This window comes from Prunus avium, chromosome 1, assembly GCF_965620075.1.
Source record: "Prunus avium chromosome 1, drPruAviu1.hap1.1, whole genome shotgun sequence".
In the NCBI taxonomy this organism is placed as follows: Eukaryota; Viridiplantae; Streptophyta; class Magnoliopsida; order Rosales; family Rosaceae; genus Prunus; species Prunus avium.
In genome coordinates, this window is record NC_142284.1 from 20079891 (window position 1) to 20106561 (window position 26671).

The 26671-nt window shown below is 37.0% G+C and overlaps 1 long non-coding RNA gene and 2 pseudogenes across 1 annotated transcript in view; 2 read left to right on the forward strand and 1 right to left on the reverse strand.

Moving 5' to 3' along the window:
* The first annotated feature begins 2016 nt into the window (after positions 1-2016).
* LOC148297515 (DNA repair protein XRCC3 homolog pseudogene) lies at positions 2017-3104 on the forward strand (annotated as a pseudogene).
* Positions 3105-3329: 225 nt separating this feature from the next.
* Positions 3330-5842, reverse strand: LOC148297516 (uncharacterized; annotated as a pseudogene).
* An 11617-nt stretch (positions 5843-17459) lies between these two features.
* Positions 17460-26671, forward strand: part of LOC148297517 (uncharacterized) — a 60473-nt gene continuing 51261 nt past the window's right edge. Inside the window, exon 1 of the long non-coding RNA XR_015825634.1 lies at positions 17460-17532. This is a non-coding gene — a long non-coding RNA (uncharacterized LOC148297517). The remainder of the gene's footprint in view (positions 17533-26671) is intronic.

The following is a 26671-nucleotide window of genomic DNA, read 5'->3' on the forward strand; positions in this document are numbered from 1 at the left end:
AATTGGAAAATTGGAAAAAGGAAAAAAGGACAGTTGGAAAATAGGAAATTGGAAAATTGGGTAATTGGAAAATAAAGCAACTTGGAAAATTGGAAAATTCGAAATTCGAAATTGAAGAAAAGGAAACTTGGAAAATAGGAAAAAGGAAAAAAAGGAAACTCTGAAAACATGAAAATTGGAAAAAAGGAAAATTGGAAAATTGGAAATAGGAAATAGGAAATAGGAAAAAAGGACACTTGGAAAATAGGCAAATTCGCAAATTGGAAAATTGGAAAATTGGACTATTGGATACCTGGATAATTGAAAAATAGCAAATAAGGCAACTTGGAAAAGAGCAAAATAGGAAATAGAACAAAAGGAAAGTTAGCAAATTGGAAAATTGGAAAATTGGAAATAGGAAAAATAGAAAACTTAGAAAATAGGGCAATTGGAAAAAAGAAAATTGGTTAATAGAACAATTGGATAATTGGACAAAAACTGAAAATTGGATAAATGGAAATAGGAAACAGGGACACATGGAAAAAAGGAAAATTGGAAACGAATTACAATTACCATATTGGACAATTTTAATTACTTTCTCAATTAGGCAAAGTAGGCAACTTTTTTGAATTACATAATGGGAAAATAGGAACATTGAAAAATTGGAAAACTGGAAATAGAACAAAAGCAAACTTGGGAAATTGCAAAATAGGAAAACATAATAATTTGATAATTGCATAATTGGATGACACATGGAAAATAGGAAAATATGAATAATGGAAAAATGGAAACGAATTGAGATTGCTGAAATGAGAAATAAGACAATAACCATATTGGTAAATTTGAATGAGTTGATCAATTAGGCAAATAGGCAAATCCCTTATTTGAATTACATAATGGGAAAATTACCAACTTTGGAACATCCAAAATAGAAATATATTACAAAAAGGCATACAATCAACTGGGTAATAACTCCCGCCCAATACTATCCCGCCTAAGACTCCCGCCAATCCCTCCCGCCACTAACTGTCTCTGTTACTCCAGGTCATTAAAACCTGCCTATATTAATAAACCCAGCTGTTTGAAATCAAAGCTTCCATCACATTAACTCCTGCATGCAGCCATTACCTTCCCCACTGATTTCACTCCCATCACATTTAGTCCCCCTTTTTTCCAATTAAGTCATACACCAACCTACAATAAATATCGAAGACCATGGACCATAACCTCACACCAAACCCAACGCTTTCAATTACTGAAGGAGGGGAGACTGAAACAGAAGCCAAGTCACCCAATTCACTCACTGCAGACTTGGTCCATGGCATGCAACAGTGTCGAGGCAATACCATGTTTTGGAAAAATCTCCATGCAGACATAGTATCAAAAATTGTGGAGGGCCAAGCTAGATGGGATGTCATAAAAAAGCGCACAATTCGCTCTCGTTATCATGCCCGCATGCATCTCGTACATATAAAGGCAATGAAAGGAAAAATTGAAATTGCCCCTACCACTGCAATTATGGTATTCAAGGAATCAGAAGAAATGGCCAAGTTGAAGCAAGAACAAGTGGAAAGGGGATTTGAACTATTTCGTAAGTTTGCAAAAATAGTGGATCCGGCAGGAAACTGGGCCAACATCACTGTGGGCGGGGTCATGAATTTCATGGGTCGTGGTCGCCGCACTTGAACAGTATGCAAACTTCGAATTTGTCAACAGCAGGGAAATGGAACTATGAGGTGGCGTATTTTTGTATTATGTAACCATGGGGTGGCCTGTTGTTGTATTATGTAAGTTTGGAAATAGGATTTTATGGAATGATCATGCCTCTTTTTGTATTTGTGCGTATACAGTTTATCGGTGTCCAGTTGAGTGGCGATATAGCAGCAATAACTATACAATAAACAAGCGTATAATGGCAATATTATGTCAATAAGAGTACAATAGAGAGATGATAGAGTTACAATATGATCCTATTACAGTACGTACTGCATCAGAATGTTTTTCAAATTATTTGGTCCTCAACAATTTGGTGAAAAAAAAAAAAAAAAGTAATTACAACCTGGAAAAAGGATGAAGTATACATCCCTTAAAAGACATATGGCCTACATTACAGACCTTCAAAATGAACTCTATATATATAATGCATGCCTTGTGGCACCATCACATCCCCCCCTAAATTACAGAAACATGACACCCCAAAACCTCATGCTCCTTCCTCTTTCAACCCCTAAATTATCCATTGGATGCCCAATACTAGATCACTGCTTGGGGGGTGGGATACCCTGCAACTCCATAACAGAATTGGTAGGGGAGAGTGGTTCCGGGAAGACGCAGCTTTGTCTCCAACTTACGGTACGAGCTCAGCTCCCACCCTCACATGGCGGACTAGGGGGCTCCTCCATCTACATATTCACAGAATTTAGCTTCTCATTTCGTCGATTGCAACAACTAGGCAACCTTTATCATGCATCATACCCCAACTTAATAAGGTTGGAGCCATTGGAAGACATATATGTTCGTGGTGTTCATGATGCTCAAGAACTCATCCATGTCCTTGGAGACATAGAAGCATTTATTGCCATTGATCACACCCGCCTACCTGTCAAACTCATTGTCATTGATTCCATTGGTGCATTGTTCCGATCACAGTATCAGACAACACCGGCAGATTTGAAACGGCGGTCTGAATTGTTCTTCAACATATCTGGGATATTGAAGGGTTTAGCAAATAAGTTTGGGTTGGCGGTGGTTGTCACCAACCAAGTGGTGGATTTTATTGGGCCACATGATGGAGTGAATGGGGTGAGGTTGGGAAACTTGGAGTCCCTGGACACATCAGGCAGACGGGTGAGTCCAGCTTTGGGACTGGCTTGGGCACATTGCATAAATTCAAGAGTGTTCTTGGCAAGACATGAGCAATCTATTGGGGTTAACATTCGTAATGCTCCTTCAACAACTATATGTAGTCAAACACATAGGACATTTCACCTTGTATTTGCCCCACATCTGGCCTATGCATCCGCCGAATTTGTAATCAGAAAAGAAGGTTTAGTCGGAGTATCAGGGTAACTGTGTAATAAAGGAATTCTAAGAACTTTAATGTTTTGGATCCTTTTGGAATTACATTCCAGGCCCTTTAATTTCGCACTCAAATTATAATAGCAATCTGGAAGCAATACCAGTGCAATAAAAGTACAATAAAATAGCAATCTGGAAGCAATACAGCATGCTGTAGCAATGCAACCCAAATTATGCAAATTTAAAACAATTCCCATTCAACATAACACGAAACCCACCACAAATAAAAGTAAAGTTTACATGACCTACCAAAGAAACACAAATCATATTGTCTAAGATACATTACGCAATGGAATATTGTTTTTACAGGTGCTTTTATTGTGGCCTCCGGAACCTCACCTTGAGCACTTTCTTGTAATGGTGCCCTCTCCGTGCGAGGGAATTCTTAACTTCTTTCGTCTGCCTGGCATGACCCTTGCCATGGGAGGCAGCACAACTTGACTTCGAACATCTTCAGGAATATCCCACCTTCCGTGAGGCTGTACCGGGTAGATGCTATCCGAATAAGCATCCATCCAAGTTTTTCGAGTGTAATACCGAGAAGCCTTTGAGTATACATTTACTTTCAAGAAGCGGCAAACTGCAACTACATGCTTGCAAGGTAGCTGCTCAAGCTGAAACTTTCTACAACTACAACTGTTGTTCGTCAAATCTACGAGGCCGTCCATATAACCGTCCAAAACATTATACTGTGCATTATTTACTTTAACCACATTCATCCTTGCAGCATCCTCCAACCTGTTCCTCAACTTCTTCTCTCCAAAATTGGGGCACAATGTTGTTGTGCAATTCAAAGCCAAGTCACGACATTCGGTGAACCATTTCACAAGGAGATTCATAATTTCCCCTATCAAATGAACCACTGGCATCATCCTTGCAAACCTAAGGACTGAGTTGATTGACTCCGCAATATTTGTTGTCATTACATTGTAGCGGCGTCCATCCATGTGAGCTCTAGACCACTTATGTAACCCTGCGTCTTCAAGATATTGAGCAACATGTTCCTTTCGCTTGATCTTGCGAAAATGACAATCAAATTCAGCAATGGAATAAGATTTCGCAGCCTTCTCAAAGTTCATAAGTATGCGATCATGCTTTTTCAACTTGCAAGTGCGTTTCATGTTCCCCTTCATATGATAAAAGCATATGCCATGTTGCGCCGTTGGAAAAACTTTGTTCCACACATTCTCTATGCTAACATTGCGATCAGAAATAATAACAAGATTGGGACACTCACCAATGGCTTCATGAAGTTTAGTGAAAAACCAATGCCATGATGCATCCGTCTCCAAATCCCCAATCCCAAAAGCAAGAGGATATATATTTTGATTACCATCAAATGCATTTGCTACAAACATAACACCCTTGTACTTGGATTTTAAATGAGTGGCATCCACGGCTATCACTGGGCGCATGGAAGAACGAAACCCTCTGATACATGCGCCAACCGCCATAAATAAATACACAAAGTGATTGTTCTCATCAGTTTGGATGTATGTTTTTGTGCCGGGATTCATACGCTCCAATTCATAGCAATAAGCTGGAAGGATATAATATGCCTCCTCTGATGATCCTCTAATGGACAATAGAGCTAACTCCCTTGCTTTCCAAGCTTTCGAATAATGGATGCTGAAACCAAAGTTGTGTTTCACATCTCTCATAATGTCACTTGGTGTGTATATTGTCCGAGAATCCTTAAACTTCCTTTTAAATGAAGTGGCTACAAGTGCTGCAGTTGCTTGACGATGGTTGTCACTTACAACCCTCAAATCACATTTATGGACAGTTGTACACCTCACAATCATGAAGCTATTATCTCCAAATCTCGATGCTCGGACTCGCCATGGGCATGGACGTTGACAAAAAACCACAACCAACCTCTTAGTGCAAGACGATTGCACCTTAAATTCAAAGTGGCCTCTTAATGCCATCAACTGTAACTCCGTCAACAATGCTTTCTTAGTAGAGAAAATTTGCCCAACTGTAATTTTCGGATTCCAATGACTTCGCGAAAACCCCCCATCCAAATATGCTTCTCCATCATTTACACCGGCTTCATTGTACTGGTTCTGTTCACCTATTTCATTCGAATAATGTTCACGAATGGGTTCAGATTCTCCTCCTAAACGCATTATTGGCAGTTGGGCAGATGTGTTCAAGCAGCCCAAAATAGGAGGGGCAGAGTACACTGACACTTCATTTCTTTCAGTACCATTATCACCACCATGCATCTGATCCACCTCGCTAAAATCAATCATATCCATAAAATCTGTCCCTATTTCACCTCCCACATCAGTGCCATTTGTATTATTCCAAGTTACTTGATTGCTTTCAACAATGCCAACTGAAGAACGACCCATCCGACTACTATCTGTCGTCATATGCATACTATCAACTACATCATTTCTCAGTCCTTTATCTTCTATACTCACGAGTAAGGGAGCTAGTTTTGAAGGTGTTACCTCACAATTGTACTTCATAAAAAATTTGACATCATCATCGTCCTCAATCTTTATGTGCTTCCACTCATTCGAGGCCACCAAAACTGAGAATTTTAAGCTAACCTTGTCTTCCCTGCCGTTTGTATTACGAATCTGATGCACACGGTCCAACAGTTCAGCAAATTTGATGGTCCGTGGAACTATTAAGCCTTTTGACTCACCCCCTTCGTATTTGCACATCTTCTTCGAGGTGACCCATTTTCCATTGTAGCACACGAGAATAACAATTGTCTCCATTTCTGACCATGACAAAACAACATTTCATTAACACAATATAACCACAATAACCATACAATACAATAGCAATATAACAACAATATAAAACCAATATAATAGCAATATAACATCAACATAACAACAATACGACAGTGAAATAAGAGGAACGCAACAGCAGTACAACGGTAACACATCAGCAATCACACTATACAGATATACTACATCAAATGGAAAATCCCAAGTTTTAAGATTCACATATCCAAACCAATCTAAGTGCAATTGGTACAAACCCAGATGACTGAGCATGAATATTCAACAAAACCTAACCCAAAGCAATTAAAGCCAAAACGAATTTATCACAAACACAAACAATCAAAATATAACCCATTTCACATAATCCCACTAATTTTAAGAAAATAACCATCAACACAACCTTTTCGAGGTCGGCAATCCATTAAAGCTTCAAGGTTGCAAGCAGCTATTCAGAAGACATACCTAAAGGGAGGGGTTCGCGATTCCAAACAGAGAGCAAGAGACCGAATAGAGGGAGAAAGATACATAACGAACCTAGAGAGAGAAAGAGCTGCGCTATGAGAAAGAGAGCAAAGAGAGAGACACAGAGTTGCGCTAGACACAGAGAGAGCCAAGAGAGAGAGAGCCAAGAGAGACACAGCGAGCTGCTTTAGACAGAAACCAAACAGAAAGAGAGCTGTGCCAGAGAGAGAGAGAGAGCTGAGTGACCTAAGAGAGAACAAAATTTCTGAAGTTGTGAAAATTCAGCAATAAGTGGACAATAATTTTATATTTATAGGTGATAGTTGTACAAATATTGGGGGGGTGTGGTATTTTTAGTTAAGATTATAAACTTGGGGGTATATACCGCTATTTCCCTAAAATCTTTAGCACTTTGACGACGTAGCATATGCGTCATGGATTTATAATTTTTTCCCCCAAAAAATTTTCGCGTGCCGCCCTTTTTTCACCAAATTTAAGTTTGGTGCGTCTTTTTTTTGGGGTCAAATTCTCTCTCCCTTACAGAAGCCTCATATTCTACCTCCAATCTCTAACTTATTCTTTAATCCCAAATGCTCTCTCAGATCTTTTCCTTCTCAGACTTTGCAAATTTCTCTCTCTCTCTCTCTCTCTCTCTCTCATCATATCCCATCGAAACCCTCCCTCTCTTTCTCTGGCTTCTTCTCTGTCTCCCTCTCTCACAATCTATGGCTTCTCTCTCACTAGAACATTCAAGAGCTTCAACTCCTCATCAGCTAGAAGACAATTGCTCGAGGCCAATTGCTTTGAAGGTGAAGGCTGCGTGACAGTTCCCAAGGTGCGATTTTGTAAAGCTCTAACCTCCATGCTTGATACAAAGTTTTGGTATCAATTTAGGATGTCTGTAGCTTGCTTTAATTGTGGATCCTATGTGAATGTTTGTTTTTATTTGGATTCTATATGTATGTGATTTTATTTTATTGAATCCAAGATCCTACTTGCATTTCTGATTTTATTTGATTGTTTGGGTTCTAGTTGTGCGTTAGTATTTAGAATTTTTATTTTTGTTTTATTTTCAAAGAGTAATTACGATTTTGTGAATATTTCTCCTCTTGGTTATTATTTGGGTATTATCAGTAGCTTAAGAATACAACACTTCAAACTTAATTTTCTTCGGTGGGCACTTCAATCATCGTTTTGTACTGGGTGGGCATGTGTGCTGGAATTTTAGTTCTTGCTTGAAATTTTAATTTGATATCTTATTCCCTGACAATTTATTCTTTGATGCAGCTCTTAATAAAGATGAGTTACTTCAAATGGTGAGGTTTGGTGCTGAAATGGTGTTGCTCATATGCTTGCACAATTGTCTAAGGCCTTTGAGATAAATTTTATGGCTTAATATCTATGTTTGCACCAAAGCAGGTGGAACTTTCAAGAGAGTGTTTTTGATTGATTATATCTTTTAGTAGCTTTGATTACATCTCTTTTTGCACCATGTAGAGTTTAATTAGCTTTGGTTACGTTTCATAAATGTATCAAATATCCCTTTTCAGTTTCTGTTTTCACATCATCATCACCCATGTTTTTCAATTAGCCTCGAGTCATTCAACTGCATCTCTCCTAACACAGGCATATTGCTTTTGTTATCTTTCTGTTTGGATAGTCAGATGCCTATGAATGTTTTGTGGATATGACATATATATTACTGATGCAGCTATGGTTCGAAGACATCTCCAATTGAGTTATAATCTACTTTATTTTAATTACTTTCACAATTACTTTCTATTTCTTATTGTTTCCATTTTATCTTGACACATTAAATGCTTTAACCCTTGACTCTTATGCCCTGCTTACTTGCACCTCTAACTTTCTGATTAAGTCAATTGCTACTTTTATCCATCTAATAATCTTATATTGGCTTGATATATACTCTATCTTAACAAGTTGTTCACTTTAGCAATGGACAAAGAATGGGCTGAATTTGAAATATTGTTGCTTTGGAAATGTTAGGAAGTTCAAAAGTTGGCAAGGGAGGCTGCTGAAATTGTGATCTTAGTCATAGATGAGGACGATGTCGAATCTCTTATATCTAAGGTTGTTATAGCTGTCAATGGTAGTCAAGTATTTCATGTTCTATTATTGACTTCAAGCGTATAATATTGTATTTCATGTTCTGTTATTTCATGTTTTGTTCACCAAAAGCATTTAAGCCTTTGCTTCCACTATTTCTATCAGAGCTGCCGAACTTGGTATTAATCGTGCTATTGCAGATATTGTCATTCTTTATGATAGTGATAGGTATTAATCGTGTTCTGAGATGATACATTTCCAGCTATGCATTGATGGCATTATGTAGTTATTTATCAAACCATGATTTTCATTTTCAAACAGTATATATACTACTGAGGAGAAAGCGATTGAGAGGGCTTATAACCACTTATCGATTTTTTTTTCTTTCTAGACCATTGAAAGCAGTCTCTTGGATAATTCAGGGTCTGTGAAGTCTTTTGAAGCCAACTTGCTGGAAGTGAACGTGCCTCCCAAACAAATGCAGATGGTAGAAGATTGAAGGACGGTAGTCTACTATCACCCCGTACCTCTTATTCTTCAATGTATGAATCATTTCCTCATTGACGAGAAGAGAGACGAATGAAGTTATGTACTTCTTAGTTAATTTAAATGTACTAAAGACAATTTATTTTCATTAAACTTCTCATGATGTACTAGAATCATTTTGAGTAATAGAAATATAATTTAAAGTACTTTGCCTTTGTGTCTTTATTTTTTCTTTAATATATTAATTTCTTTTTGCATAATTAAAATGATGGAATATATATAGATTAAGAATTTTTATTTTTTAAAAATTTTTAAAGAATTTCAACGACGTCTAAACTGTGTCACTGAAACCACATTCCATGACGCGGAATAGACGTCATGTTTTGGAAATGTTTCCATGACACGATATCCGCGTCATTGAAACCCCATTCCATGACGTGGAACAGACGTCGTGTTTTGAAAACGTTTCCAGGACACGCCATTCGCGTCATTGAAATCCCATTCCATGACGCGGCACAGACGTCGTGTTTTAAAAAAGTTTCCATGACGCGCTATCCGCGTCATTGAAACCCTATTCCATGACGCAGAACAGACGTCGTGTTTTAAAATGTTTTCATGACACGCTATCCGCGTCATTGAAAACCTATCCCATGACGCAGAACAAACGTCGTGTTTTGAAAAAGTTTCCATGACCCCCCCTTTCGAAAATGCGGGTAACGACGCTTGATCCGCGTCATTAAATGCCTTCTATGACGCAAATTAGACGTCATAGAAGGGTTTTTGTGTTGTAGTGAATAAAAGCACAAATAAAATACTCAAGCGCCAGCACACACAATTTAAAGCACACAGTTTACAAATGGCATCCGACCACAAATCCAACCCTACATGGGCGTATTCAGAGCATACTAAGAATTTCGTTAGTTTGCAAGTAGAAAACAAAAGAAAAGTCATGAAAAGAAAATCCTACGATAGCGACGGCCATGCGGAGAAGGAGTTCCTAATCTTGGTTGTTAAGCTCCTCAAGTCACGGCCTAGGGGGGGCGCAAAACCATAAAAGATGTGAGTGGACGAAAAGTAAGTTTAACCAAAGTAAAACAAACATACTAACCCTGCCTTTTCGAAAACATTAGCCTGAAAGCCATGCATGTAAAACCTTTTAACACGTGCTTGATTTAAAAACCTGTTTAATCCCATAAATCCCTTTTATACAAATAAACGCACACACATCCATAGCTATGTACCAGGGGAAAACAATCCAACGCAAGGATTGTTTTACTAGACCACATGGCAGAATCCTCAATGCTCATGTGGCTAGGGAATGAGCAGTCCAATCGGGCGACTATTGCTCCCTAGACACGAACGGTAGAATCCTCAATACATGTGCGGCTGAATTAAGTCATACACGCACTGACAGCCCGTCAAGGCCTTCGGTACACCCAGTCAGTGGTGCTCGGTTCCAGACACGCCTCCGAAGAGTTACCACGTGTCAAAAATAAAATATCCAGAGTAACCCCTTTTTATTCCCACATGCAAACATGCATAAATTTTCAATATTTCCCATATCCAAGTAAAAACAAATATAAATTTAAAAATCCATTTCTATGCATGAAATTTATACTTTAAAACAATACTTGTTTAAAACAAGACTCACAGAAAGTCCAAGCTGGTATGGAAAGTCTAAGCTGGTATGGCCCGATGGGGGTCCCGCCTGCTGGCTAGCCGGAGCTTGAGCACCTATTCAAGAAATATCGAGATATGTTAAAAATTGTATTTCGAACACGAACTTTAAATTAGAAAGAAAACCCTAATTCCAGGGATTTCATGCGTAGTTCATGCTAAGACGGTCTCGATAGGTTCATGGTCAACGGTTTGGTTAACTTCCCATTTTTGGTCAACCCGGGCCCACGTGGCCTACGACCTCTGATTTCCAAACTGAGAGTTCCTAAAGATCCAACTCAAAACAAACAACATGTCCTGAGGGTTTGGTCTCGATCGAGCGGTCGGATTACTCTCGAGCGCACAATCGGACGGTTATCGATTACCCAATCCTAAACTCCTTGAATCAAAGTATCTGGGACTCCGATTCCCGATCAACCAATTCTTACACCATCCTAGGCATACGAGGAACCACATAATTTAAAATGAAACAGATCGGACAGTCTAAACCTATCGAACTCGAGTATCGCCTAACATGTGAAATTTTGTTTGATAGTCAAACAATAACCTATCGCAAATCCGAGCATACCGTCGTGCTCGGGACGACATGGGGATTATTTTGGAACCTTAAAAGTTGCCACAGTGGTCCCACACGTGGGTGTCTTGAATAATTTTCGATGATAAAAAAAATCCCAAACCATCGATCAACACCCACACCTACAGAACCCCAACAACTAGGGGAGTCACTTTTGGTCTTGGACCCAAGCCAAAAAGTGGCCGAAGCTAGGCTAAAAACACCTCAACAGTCTGTAACATCCTGGGCCAAGTTTTAATTATTTAATTATGAAATTACAATTTTGCCCTCATTGATAGGGTTATTTTGGTCACTTTTTAATTCGGTAGGATTTTGGGGAAATGAATGGCACCATGATGTAGATCGCGTCGATATGAGTCCGTAGACACATAGTTGGCTCTCTCTCTCCCCTTATCTTCTCCTTCGCGCGACAAACCCCCCCCCCCCCCCCAATTTTTGTACAGCCGATCGATTTTTTGGCTACCACCACCACCTCTGGCCACCAATCTTGATGGGGTTGGTACCAAAAGAACCACTGTGACCTCCTCTCTCCATCCCATCCCCATCCCCGCCACCAATAGCTACCGCCGCTACCGGAAAATACCAAAAAGCTGCTGGTTTTGACCCAAAACTTCCGCCGTTCATTCCGGCGATTCCGGCCACCAAATTTGTCGATCTAGGTACGCTTTCCGATCCTCTCAATGTGCTCTAGCTGATGGTTGGCTTGATTAGGATCGATTTTTGAGTTTTGAAACTCGATTTACAACTTAAAGTTTGGCCAGTATTCGACTCGAGTTTCTGGTAAGTTCCGGTCACTTTTTGGCCATGGTCCAAGAACAAAAGTTGCTCCACTCGTTGTCCTGGTCACGTAGGTATAGGTATTGTTAGGTATTGCTGGTGGCGTGTGGGCCACTTTTGGGTGGTCCATTTGGTCCTAAAATGATCCTCATATAGTCCCGAGCACGATGGTATACAAGGATTAAAATGTCGGCTGTGCAGATAATATCGGGCCTCCAATTTATAGATATTTCGGGGGATATATCGTTATCGTTTTAGGTATCAGAAAATGACAGATATAGGCATTGAAACACATAATTTTGGTCTAAAACTTTCATAGATGTTATGTACATTGTCAATGAATGTATAGAACAAATAAAACTCAAAATTTACTAATAATAAGATATAATATATATATATATATATATATATACATATATATGATGAAATATAAGTGGTATGTAATGCGCGTTAATGAAAAGTTTGAACATAAAATGTTTATTAGAATGAATAAACCATGCATAAATCCATAGTTTGTTTAAACATTAGATTACAATTTAGATAAGTGTCCAACTACATAAATTAAGAGCTCCTATGAGGTTCAAACAATGAGGAAAAACCATCTAGATTCATACAATAGTCATACCAAGTCATGTAAACCGAGCAGTTTGTAAGCCATGTTTGAACATGGTGCACATATGTCTCTCTTGAGCTCCCTATTGTCCTCCCATATATGGGATAGTTAGGATTAACCCAACTAGTAGGTCCATAGTCTGTTTCATCATCTTGAGCTCCATAACTAGTTCCATTATAATGAGACATGACATAACCATAGCCATCATAAGATTCATTTGAGTTAGTACTAAGTCTAGTTCCTATGCTCATAGATCCAAAACTGATCGCCATGTCATCTTCAGATGGATTGGTTGGTTGGCTTATTTTCCTTGAGTGTTGCTTCCCAATTGCTCCAATGCCTGGTCCAGCTTCTCTGCATCCATGATCCTCATCTTGGGTGCATGAGTAAAATCAGCCTCAATAGTAAATGGGCTATATTGTCTTCCTTCTTCATTACCTCCTGATCTAGCATTACTTCCTCCATCATTATCTGACGAATTGGATGAACTTTCCTTTCTACTAGTACTGGCATCGTCTCTCAAGGGACGTCTTTCACCTTGCCGAGGTCCAAGCATATCCCTTTCAAATGATGAAGTATCTCCACTCCTAACATCTTCGGATATGACTCTATCAACATCAACTCCTTCTTGGGTAGCATGTTGTGCTATAACGGCATCAGGATTGCCTTGTTCATCATCCAAGTGAGCTGTCATAATCCATTGTTGAATTGGATTATTATCATCATCATATGGTTGCCCTGCAATGTCAAGAAGGTCTATGTAGTCATTTTCTGCAACCTTGTTCATTTCGGCCTCTTCATCACGTAGCTTAAGTTTCATATTATAATAGCAAAAGACAATCTTTTCCAACCTAGTATATGCGAGATGGTTCCTTTGTTTCGTGTGAATAAGAGCAAATGTACTCCAATTTCTCTCACATGCCGATGATGATGCTGTCTGTGACAATATACGCATAGCAATTTTTTGCAAGTTCGGGGCAGAATCACCATGAAGATTCCACAATCTGCTGGGGGATCGATTTTCTTGATTTGACGGCCATCTTAGTGCGAAATGTCTTTCTACAGTCTCTAAAATTTATCACCTGGATTCACAATGGATTCACAATGTTTTGTGTTCAGTATGCATAAAACTAAACTTAATGAGGAAGACATTGTTTTGTGTTCACTTACCTCGGCCCCAAATGCTTGCAAACCTCTATCCCCAGTTGGATTCAACCTTTCAAATACGCGTTGGAGTCCAGAAAGTAACTATTTATTGTGGCCAACCCCTGTTTCATATTGATATCTAGGGTTCAAGTAGTGGGCTACAAATATGAAGATTAGTTAATGCCCGTTGTATAAATTTAAAAATTGATGCACGTTTTTACTAAGAGATTAAAACATACCAGCTTGATGTAATGGACAAGATAATGTGACATCCCATCTGTGATTGATGATTTTGAGAATCCATTTTTTTCCCTTCAACTTAGAAATCTTCTCTTTCATTATGTGAAACATATCATATAAGATAGGCATTGTAGGAACTACCTCTGTGTCAACAATTCGCAGGATGCTATACAAAGGCTCATAGATGGATTGCACTCCTTCCATGGCATCTCAGAATCTATGATCAAGGACTCGACTTTCAATTCTCTTCCCCTCTTGTGATTCACTGAATCGACTATTATACCATTCCTCACTTGCACTACTACAAATATTCAAAAGGACAACGATGAATACACAACGATTGGCTCCAAAACCGTTGTAGTTGTTTCTTCCACAACAGTTACTACGTAACCGTTGTTAAAAGGGGTTTTTAAGCGTTGTGGTTTAGGGTATGTGGTTTTTTGATTTTTTTTTTTTCACAACTTTCCACAACAGTTTTCGTTTCAACCGTTGTAATTGAAGCTTTTTTTAAAAAAAAACCCGGAGTGAATAGTGACTCAATATTTTTTCTTAAGCCCCGATAGTTCTCATTCTCTCTTATCTCTCTTGTCTGTCACGTCTACCTCTCTCCACGGTCTTGTTCTTCCCACCTCGTCGCCTTGCCTTCGCCATGGCCAATAGATAGAGAGACTCTGTCTCTCGCGTCTCCCTCTCTCCACGCTCTCTCTCTCTCTCTCTCTCTCTCTCTGTGTGTGTGTAAAACCAGGCCCTAAGCTCTAAAAGCCTACAGAGGGGGGGTGAAGTAGGCTATAGGTCAAAGACCTACCCTTTTTAAAATTAAACTTCTTTAAAGGCACACAAGCACAAACACAAGCAATTTCGTGGTTAATAAAATAAAACTAGTAACAGCGGAATGTAACTAACACACAATAATTGTTGACCCAGAAAACCCAACAAGGTGAAAAACTGGGGGCACCAAGCCAGGAGAGATCCAATCTACTCAATTAAGAAATACAAGAAAAACGAAAGAAGACTTAGCTCATCTATCACCTGTAGGCAGCTATAATCCAACCTTTCAGCAAGCACCTTTTCTTTATCTCTTAGCAGCAGATCCTCTCAAGAGCACCAAGCTCAAGTTGCATGTAGTTTGATGTATGAAGTGAGTTATGGTTTCACAGATTCATCTATCTCAATCACAAAGTATGATTGAGCTAGACAAATGAAACCTAAGTGTTGTGATGATTAAACTAGAAGTAATGAACTTGAAGCATATAGTTTAATTCAGCAAAACAACAATGAAACAAACAAATGTTCAACCGAAATCTTGTAAGTGTTTACTTGGAGAAATCTATATGTATACAATCAATCATATACTCACAAGTAACATATACTAGTTGAACAAATAATAAAGAGAATGAATTAAAGAAAAACATTCAGCCATTTAGAGATTTAAAGTTATCTTGGGGAAGCACTTATGTGAATGCAATCATTCTCATAACCCTCAAGAGTATGAACTCTGGCTGAAGCAAAAACTCTTTTCAGAGTTTTCATTCCCACTCGGTTTTCATGACAGGAAGGAAGGCATAAACCATCTGTGAAAATGCATGAGCCGAACCAACACTTCTAACAGTTTTTTTGAAGGAATAAATAGAGAGCATTTTGAGAAACACACTTTTCTTTAATTTAAAACAAGCTGCAGACAACAGCATGGGAGTGGCTCAAGTTACCACCATACAAGATAAGGAAAGTTATTCCTTTTGTAGAAGAAAAGTGAGCTGACAAGTTTTAAGGGAATGGGAAAACCCAAGAGCATGGGTGTCGTGGGTTCCTATCTGAAAAGCAAGTTTTAAATAATAAAAAGGAACAACACTCTATAAGGTGGAAGACAAAAGAATAATTTATAAAATAAATGTCAAGCTTGGTTTCAAACAAAGCAAAACCGTTTGAGAGTAAATAAAATACTCTCAAATGTTTGTCAACTTTTTGAAATGGAGAATAGAGAAAGAAGCCCATGCTTTTGTCAGAAAAGCATGTTTAAAATATTTGGGAAATAGCCTTCTATGCCACCCATTTTATAATTTTAACTAAAAATATCACACCTTCCCAATTTTTTTACAACTGTTACCTATAAATATAAAACTATTGTCCACTTATTGCTGATTTTTCACAAGTTCAGAAATTTTGTTCTCTCTTAGGTCACTCAGCTCTCTCTCTCTCTCTCTCTCTCTGGCACAACTCTCTTTCTCTTTGGTTTGTCTAACGCAGCTCTCTGTGTCTCTCTTGGCTCTCTCCCTCTCTAGCGCAACTCTCTGTCTCTCTCTTTGCTCTCTTTCTCATAGCCCTGCTCTTTCTCTCTCTAGCTTCGTTATGTCTCTTTCTCCCCCTATTCGGTCTCTTGCTCTCTGTTTGGAATCGGGAACCCCTCCCTTTAGGTATGTCTTCTGAATAGCTGCTTGCAACCTTGAAGCTCTAGTGGATTGCCGACCTCGAAAAGGTAGTGTTGATGGTTATTTTCTTAATATCAGTGGGATTATGTGAAATGGGTTATATTTTGATTGTTTGGGTTTGTGTTAAATTCATTTTGGCTTTAATTGCTTTGGGTTAGGTTTTGTTGAATATTCATGCTCATTCATCTGGGTTTGTACTAATTGCACTTAGATTGGTCTGGATATGTGAATCTTGAAATTTGGGATTTTCCATTTGATGTAGTAGATCTGTATAGTGTGATTCTGATGTGTTACTGGTATACTGCTGTTGTGTTCCTCTTATTTTACTGTCGTATTGCTGTTATGTTGCTGTTATATTGCCATTATATTGCTGTTATATTGCTGTTATATTGTCATTGTATTGTATGGTTATTGTGGTTATTTGTTCTATTTCTAAGTTGATTCAATTCTCTTATGAAAATTTATTTGAAGTCTTATACATAGTTTTTGCTCTAATTTTTCGTTTTGAATTATTCGTTAAAGTTTATTTATTTATTCATTTAAAATTTTGGAATTGATGAGATATCTGGTCTAGGCTTGAGATTACCCTAATTTATTGTTCTTTATTGTGATTGTGATTTTAGCTAATGATTGGGTGATGTGTTTTTGTTTTGGGTCATTTGATATGGTTTTGAGATTGGTTTCATATCTATGATTTTGGTTAGTGTTAAAGTAAATAAATGGGTATTTCATTCTTGTGGTTTTTGTGGAGGTACACCATTGTATCATACTTATTTTCTCTTCTGATGATATGGTTCTATAATGTATTTGTTTGGTCAGGCCAGTTTGATAAGTGCATGAGCTGTGCTGAAAAGTGGCAAAAAAAACTTAAAATGCAGAGCAATAGGCTCTTTAAATACACAAGTTGAAATGCCTCAGCAGGTTTGTACCTGTCAGTGCATGGATTTAAATGTGTTATTGACTCTTCAACTTTTATAATATTTTTATATTGTGAAAAATGAAAAGATTATGTTCATTGTATCAAAGTTACCTGTAAGTAATAATATCATGTCGTAGTGAAAGATAAGCCCCTGCCATCATTTAATCTCACTCTGTTATTTACCTTTTACTGAGGCCCTCAGTATAGTCTCTTATGTAGTGTTTTTTGGTATATATGATCACTGCTCTAATTAATTTTTCTACTTGCAGACGAAACTTAAACTTACTGGGAATCCACGTGGTCGTTTAGTGACATATTCAGAAACTCAGAGTCTGATGGTTTGTTTCTAAGAATCTTTTTTCTTCTGGTTGCTAACTTTATCCTGGTTGAAAATATTGAACAGAGGTCTTCGCATTTATTAATTATTATGGACTCATGTAAAGCATCTGTGCCCATTGTTTTTCACAACAAAGAAAGAAAATAACTTATAGATTACACTGCGATTAGATGCTAAAATTAGTAAAGCATTGATGGAGCGTTATGCTTTAGGTTTGCATTCCCTTTGTTTCCAGTTAATTTTACACCATGAGATTGGGGGAAGGGAAAGAGGTCAAATAGGGATTCCTTTAGAGCTATTCCCAATTAATTTTTTCTTTCCAAGATGCAAGCAGGAGGCTTAAGGCTGCTGAGAATCATATGCCTGTGATTTCTTTCCCATGCCCTACAAAATTTCTTAGATTTATATGGGGGTGGGTTGGGCCATGTTGTGTATGAAGGTTTGTCTGTCTTTAATAATGATTTCTCTCAGGGTGTAATTCCATTCGGAGCTATCTCATTTGCAATATGTGTTTTTTGAACCATTGGGAAAGCATGATGGCATGTAAGTGAGCTCCTGACTCGTGCTATGTTTTGTTTTTGGCATCTCATGTGCCAATCATAAAAATGGTATATTCTTGGTTCTGTTGTTCCTAACAATTTCTCATTTCCTTAGAATAATCATAGCAAGGTTAATATCATTTATTGTTGTGAGTACATCTAGTGATAGACGTTGAGGACAGAAAGTGCATGTGAAGAAATTGTTTTGTTCAAATAAAAGAAACCTGCATAGAGTGATGTAAAAGATAATGTTTACGTGATTTTTTTTTGTGTGGTTAATGTATTAAATATCTAAGAAATAAAAGCAGATTTCAATTACAAGTCTTTGGATTCAACATAGTAGAGTAGTTCAACCTAAAAAAAACAAGAGCCTAGTATCTATAAGCTAGACTATGAGCTAATATATTATGTCTGCTATCTTTTGATTGAGTACATCACAATTTTTCCATTCTCATGAGTATATTTTGCTCAAGGAGAAAATTCCCATAGGAAATAATATATATAACTCTCATTTTACCTGCAGAAAGTAAATTCTTGGTTGACGCTTGGTTTTGTGTGTGTTAAATTGGTGGATGCTTCTCATCTGGTTTTGGCTGATAACATGTAATATTGTCTGGTAGTAAAGATACACTTTTTTGTCCCTTCTACTTTATTATTTTTGTTCTTCCTTTTAGCTAGTAGTGTACATGTTTTGTTACAGCATGCTTTTCTTCATTCTTTCTCTCTTTTATCAGGTTTGGTAAATCATGTTTGTGTCATTCAGTGCAACATTATATTACAGTGCACTACGAGCAAAAAGACACACTAATTGTTATGTGTTACGAAGATAATGGAATCTAAACTCATATTATACAATTTTAAATGCTTTGGAGAATTTAGGGCTCACCTCATATGTGTATGAATCCAATCAATAGCCATTCTTGTCACTGAACTAGTTTCTAAGATTGGTGAATTTTGAATATTCTTCCCTCTGAAATTCTGCACATACAACCTTATATTTCTTGAAATTGGTGTCTGTTACAGTGTTGGTGATCTTTGGTATGTTACTAAATCCGCTAGAACCAAAATTCTTTCATGTTGTGATTTTGCTATACCATGAGTGGACATTTTTGAATTGCCTATTTTAAATTTGCATTCCTGTTTTCTGCATATTATTTGGTTGAGATTCCTCTTCTTCATATCATAGGGTGAAAGGAACAAAATATTTCAATTGCCCCCCACTTCATGGTGGAATCGTTCGGCCAGACAAAGTAAAGGTTTGTATGCATTTGTATTCTAGAACACTTCGAAATGATTTTTTTTCCTGATTTTCCTATCAAGATGTGGAGTATATTATTGTTTGGTTCGATTGGCTGTTTCACAAGGAACATGAATGTGTTTGTTTTAAGGTTTAATATGACCTGTTAGCTCATAGGTTGTCACCCATCTGTGGTATTTCAATCGCTTCATGAACAGAACAATAGTTTGGGGCTCACCTTTTAGCCCTGGATAAGCTAAAAGTTCACCTATATCCTTCTTGGTATGGACTGTCATCCAATGTTGCAAACTGTGATAACTAAGTGATATGTCTTTGGTAGTTTTGTTAAGAGGGACTCGTAGATTTTGTATTACTGGGAACTGTTGCAAAAGTATGATAAATGAAATTTGTCAATGATTAAGGTAAAATTCGATATATGGAGTCCTATTTGACAATTTAATCTAGAAGGTGTGAGTGTTTTTCAATAATATAAAAATTAAGACTTTTACTGTTATACATTAGAAGAAGAACTCAAGGTTAAGGCGGGGAGTTAGCTTAGGAACTATTCCTCAATGATGACTTGGTTAATTGCAAATCGTGGAGTCAGCAATGACTGTTAAATGCAGTTGGATTCCTACCATTCTAGTGCACATACCTTTTACATCTGAAGTGTCTTATGTGAAATGAAATTGCTTTTAAAGACCTAATTGAAAGGGTTTCTTTATATTCATTCACAGCGGATAAGTAATATCATTGTAAAATTCTAACTTCAAACCTTTTAGCTAACAGTCTATTGAGTGCCTTTGTGTATTTCCTGCATGACTTGTTCATGGAGTTGACTAATGTGACTAATGCAATTTCAGGTTGGTGACTACCCTGAACGAGATCCATTCGAGGAGGATGAAATCTAAGCTGGTCTTAGGGAGAGTACTTATGTATTTCGTGTTTCTACATAACCTTTTTGGGGCAATCGCCCTGAAGTTTCCTTATATTTTTCAAGGTGTTATATTATTGGGAGGGAGGGTCCAGGAATGAAACCGAGAAACCTGCTGAGGTTTGAATAAGAACTCTTTTATCTAGTATTTACATCATTCTTGAACATTGTAATGGAGCCAATCTGCTTGTATGCATATCTGATGCTTTCTGCTGAGGTTCCCATTTATGTCATGCCTCTTTTTTCTTTTTTACTTTGCTTTTTTTCTTTTGGCTTGTCATATCTGTGTGCCAGATAACTGCATTTGGCACTATGAACTGACTCGGTGGCAGTTACAAATTAACATAGGTCTTAATTCTGGAACTGCCATTCATAAACTCTATCTTTGTACTTAACCCAGTTTTTTTGCAGGTCGGTCTCAACCAAGTGTTAATTGCAATATTCTAAAGAAGATGACCATACACTGTTATTTTATGTAGGCATACGTATGAGATGGCTTAGCTTTAATTGGTTTGGTTGTTCCAAGTTTTATGTACACAATCTCACAGTCACTGCCGAGTTGTTTTTCATTTCATGTATTTCTCCGTGGTTTTTTCCCCCCAATATTCTGATTATGGAGATGAAGTAAATATTACTGTGGAGCTTATAGCATGTTTAGTTTATTTTGTGGGCTTAATTGTGTGAGAGATGCCCTTATAATGTCAAACAAATAGTATTGACATCAATCTTTTGAAATAATTGAAATCACACCGTTTATTATTATTATTATTTTTGTTTCTTCCTCCGAGAACAAGCAAAGTGGTTACAAATATGAAAGATTCCGAATAAGTTTTCTTCTTTCAAATTCCGCATGGACCTATAGTTCTACGGTACCATCCGATGATACTTCACACTGGTGTTGGAAGGACATGTAAAAGGGTTATTGTGCGTTCCATTGTACAAGCTTGAATGGATTTTCTTTTCTGTTGTATTTGGCCCTTCTCTTTTCAAGTATGCCAAAAATCATCCTGGTTTTGTAATATGTGGTTTGTGCCCAATTAATTTACCGTGGATATTGCATTTTTGTACCCAATATTTGATAGCTGCCTTCTTTTGAATGACGATTCATTGAGGGAGAGAATTACTTTCCTTTTGAATATGAATCGATGTGCAACTCCAACTATCATTTGAAAGGTCAACATCAATTCATGGTAATATAAGGATGGATAACAATTGTCGTGTCCGTGATATTTGAATTCAGGATTACTTTGAACGAAGTGGAGACTGTTATTAGACCAAATGCCATTGACATACGATATAATAGCAATATTAGGCCAATATACTTGCACTATAGAGGCAATATTAGAGCAATATAAGGATAATACAATAGCAATAGTATTACAATATACATCCAATAGGGTGGCAATATGCATACACTATCTATACAATACAAAGGCAATATTAAGCAATATACATACAATATAACAACAATATTAAGTGAATCTACATACAATACACACACACATCCATTACAGACTACATTTTACACATGCAAAACAAATCGCATTTTACACATGCAAAACAAATCGCCACCGAACCTTAACAATACTATCCCGCGAAGGGAAAACGAAGGCAACAAAAGATCCATGTACACGGGTGAGATGAACTGAAGCAGCACTCACCCTTACTACAGGTCCATCAAAAGATCCATGTCTTTGTCCTTTCACTTGGGAAACTGTCTTCGGATCAGCCTTCCTCAATAACAAGCCGTGGACAATTGGCGAAGTCCACTTCAACTCCTCAATCAGTAGGAGATGACCAAAACAGCTCTCTTCAAACCTTCGTAGCTGTTGCTGACTGAATTTCTCCTTTATGGTACTGATTGCAGTCTTTGTATGGGATAGAGACAATGCTTTTCCTTGGAACTTTTCTTCCTCTGCAATCATCAACTTAATTGGAGAAACCATATTTCCCTACATGCCAATATTATAAAAATAATTTCAGTCCGTTGCAATCTAGACAATAACAAGCAATAAACAATTAGCACTTATCAACAGCCTATTATAGGATATTAAGTGAAAAATAAACAAAAAATACATAGCATAAACAAAATCCCAGCTATTTACAACTGACCTACTAATTCAACGGCTCAAAGCCATTTAGAAAATTGTCATATCCAAATAAATAGTGTTGGTTATAACTCTTTTATCGGTTACAATTGTTTAGTAAGCCAGTTGAGGTTAGCTGTAACTATAATAAGATGGTGCAATGTAATTGAACAAATCAGAATATCTAATTTCTTAGCACCTCTTATCTCTATAACCACTCTGTCAAAGTTGTGCTCACAATGGGGTCTTCTTGGACACAAATACTAATAACTAGCTACTAGCAATACCAATATCCTATGATCAAAGAGTCGTTGTTCATAATGTATGCATGTTGTTTTTCTATTATAAATCAATTGTTCAAAAATATTGCATTCAAATTCATAATTAAGCTCACATATTTTTTAAAAAAAACAAAACAAAACAAACTCAGCACTTATCAATAGCCTGTTATTATATCATTGTATTCAAAGAGCCTATCACCCCACTATTGTATTCAAACGAGCATTTTTTACACCAAAAAGCACCTTTTGCTATGCAAAATTGTGTATTTAAGGAGCCTATTGCTCTGCATTTTAAGTTTTTTTGCCACTTTCCAGCATAGCTCATGCACTTATCAAGCCAGCTTGACCAAACAAATACATTATAGAACCATATCATCAAAAGAGAAAATAAGCATGATACAATGGTGTACCTCCACAAAAACCACAGGAATGAAATACCCATTTATTTACTTTAACACTAACCAAAATCATAGATATGAAACCAATCTCAAAACCATATCAAATGACCCAAAACAAAAACACATCACCCAATCCTTAGATAAAATCACAATCACAATAAAGAACAATAAATTAGGGTAATCTCAAGCCCAGACCAGATATCTCATCAATTCCAAAATTTTAAATGAATAAATAAATAAACTTTAACGAATAATTCAAAACGAAAAATTAGAGCAAAAACTATGTATAAGACTTCAAATAAATTTTCATAAGAGAATTGAATCAACTTAGAAATAGAACAAATAACCACAATAACCATACAATACAATGGCAATATAACAGCAATATAATGGCAATATAACATCAACATAACAGCAATACGACAGTAAAATAAGAGGAACACAACAGCAGTATACCAGTAACACATCAGAATCACACTATACAGATCTACTACATCAAATGGAAAATCCCAAGTTTCAAGATTCACATATCCAGATCAATCTAAGTGCAATTAGTACAAACCCAGATGAATGAGCATGAATATTCAACAAAACCTAACCCAAAGCAATTAAAGCCAAAACGAATTTAACACAAACCCAAACAATCAAAATATAATCCATTTCACATAATCCCACTTATATTAAGAAAATAACCATCAACACTATCTTTTCGAGGTCAGCAATCCACTAGAGCTTCAAGGTTACAAGCAGCTATTCAGAAGACATACCTAAAGGGAGGGGTTCCCGATTCCAAACAGAGAGCAAGAGACCAAATAGGGGGAGAAAGAGACGTAACGAAGCTAGAGAGAGAAAGATCTGCGCTATGAGAAAGAGAGCAAAGAGAGAGAGACGGAGAGTTGCGCTAGAGAGGGAGAGAGCCAAGAGAGAGAGAGCCAAGAGAGACACAGAGGGCTGCGTTAGACAAACCAAAGAGAAGAGAGCTGTGTGTGTGTGAGAGAGAGAGAGAGAGAGAGAGAGAGAGAGAGAGAGAGAGAGCTGAGTGACCTAAGAGAGAACAAAATTTCTGAACTTGTGAAAAATCAGCAATAAGTGGACAATAATTTTATATTTATAGGTAATAGTTGTAAAAAAATTGGGAAGGGGTGGTATTTTTAGTTAAAATTATAAAATGGGTGGCATAGAAGGCTATTTCCCAAAATATTTTGACATTTAAAAAAGATTCTTTTGAAAACAAGTCTCATGGAAAATAATATATTATAAAAATAATATATTATGTTTCTCAATCTCCACACACACTCGTTGGGCTAAGGAGCCAACATTAAAAAAAGGAATGAAGAATGAAAAAAAAGGAATCTGCCACCAACTTGAAAACACTGACGCAACATGGATTAATATTGTCATAGAAAGTATTAATATAAAAAAACATACTGGAGAAATATGTTGCAGCATACAAGAATGTACGTTGGATCAATCCAAGTGAATATGGATTATTCCATGTGAACAATGCAAATGTTTTACCTTTTGACCTGCAATGAGGAGACTTGGAAGCCCTTCAACCCACACTGATTCTAACCTAGAATCTAATTAATATTACAAGGGTTTTATTGGTTTAAGAGAAGAGCCAAAATACAATAAATGTTCAAATAAAAACCTTACACACACACACACTCTCTCTCTCTCTCTCTCTCTCTCTCTCTCTCCTCCCTCCTTCTAGTTCAGAGGGATTTGAGTTGTAATTTTAGGGTTACTGATTTGGGGTTACTGGTTTGGGTTTTAATCTAACCTTTTGGGTGTTGGCTTGCGGTTGCTCTACCTCAATCAACAAAGGTAAAGAAAAAAAAAATTTAGGGTTTAAATTTATTTCAGCACTGTTGTGATTTGGGTGTTAGCAATCTCTCTTTGTTTCCTCTGCAGGTGCTTAGCTTTTCCATCTCTCTTGCCCTCTGCGGATGTTGCGCTCACTCTGAAGCTTTGATAGGTAAGAACTCTGGAGTGCTTCTCTTTCATAAGAACTCTGGCCAGTCCCCTTTCTCAGTCTCAGGCCACTTTCTCAGTCCCCTTTCTTTCATAACAACTCTGTGGTTTGCGAATTTGAAGGTGGGGTTCAGATAATCTCAGTTGAGTCTTGCTAATGCTACAGCTATTTCATATGTATATTTTAATTTCATTTGAGATCTCTCTGTCTTTTTTCTTTTTTAAAAAAAATTTTGGGTTCTCTTTCTTGATCCATGGTATGTCTCAAATTGTCTTTACTTCTTGTCATTGTTTTCTCTATTTATGTTTCTCTTTTTTTCCCATTGTTTCCTTGTTTCTCAATCACGATGGCTGCCTCTTCTCATCTGAATTGTCCGTTTTCCCCCTTCATTTACTCGATTCATATATGACCAATGCTTCATATCTTATTTAACCAAGTCAATTTCGATCCCCGGCGGCATGAATTTGCATTGTTCTCTTGATTTGAGACTAGGGGCGGATCCACATAGGGGCAAGAGGGGTCAATTGACCCCTGCAAACCCGAAATCCATCATTGGAGGCGAAGATGTTGACTCCTAAAAATTGCCCATAAGTAAACGTCTTTATCCTTTTACTTTCATTTATTTTTATATTACTTAAGTTTACAATGTAAATAAGGAAGTACCCCCCATTTGGATTCAAATAAAAATACTAGAAAATCAAATTCCCACCAAATCAAAATATGAAAAATCGGTTTTAGTGCAAAATACGATTTAGGCTAAAAATGATGACTCATTAAGTCAATATATACTTCATATTAAAATCACATAAAATCAAGTTTTCTTATTTGATGTGTAAGGAATAAAAGCCGCCAAAAATTATCTTGAGAAAATGATTATTTTGAAAAACCATTTTTCATACTTAGCCAATATTTTTACATACCTTATTTTTAATTAATTAATTATTTGTGTTTCTCAAATGTGGTTATTTTGCCTTTTTCTTTTTTTTTGGTATGCAAATTTGTTGCTTTCGTGCTTTGAATTTTTATAATGTGCTGTATAGCCTGCTATATATGGAATTTGGAGTTGTCAATAATGGACGTTTTAGCTATCCTGTGACATTTCAAACATGGTTAAATTTTTATGGTTTTATGGTTTATATTCCTTTAAATCTCTTCAACTATGTGTGTTGTTAAAATTGCCCTTTTGGAATCCTGCCGTCAAAGATTGCTTGAAATTCTTTAAACATCCTTTTGTGAGACTTGTGCAGGTGTTGTCTGATGGTTCACATAGTTAGTTTTAAAGTTATGTAAAATTGTTCAAAATACGGTTTTTGTTTAAGAAAAAGCCAAAGGAGGAGATTGTAAGGATTGTAATTGTTGTTTTGTTTGGCTCTTCTCTTTTTTGGAACAAAACCATTGTAATCTCCTTAGATATTTGAGATAGTCTCTAGGTTAGAATAAGTGGTTGCTGTTTCCAAAGATATCTTTTTGTGAAGAACAGGTAAGAACATCTTGCATACATTCACTAGGATTGATACAACTTTAAAATCGTTTGATGCTTTCATTCTATATCAATCCTCTCCTGTCTGTTTCAATCCATCTGTTACTTTGCATACATTCGCAGAGTTTGATATACGGGGATTGATACACACTTTAAAAAACGTTTTTTGTTTCATTTTGTATCAATCCATCCTATATCTGTTTTAATCC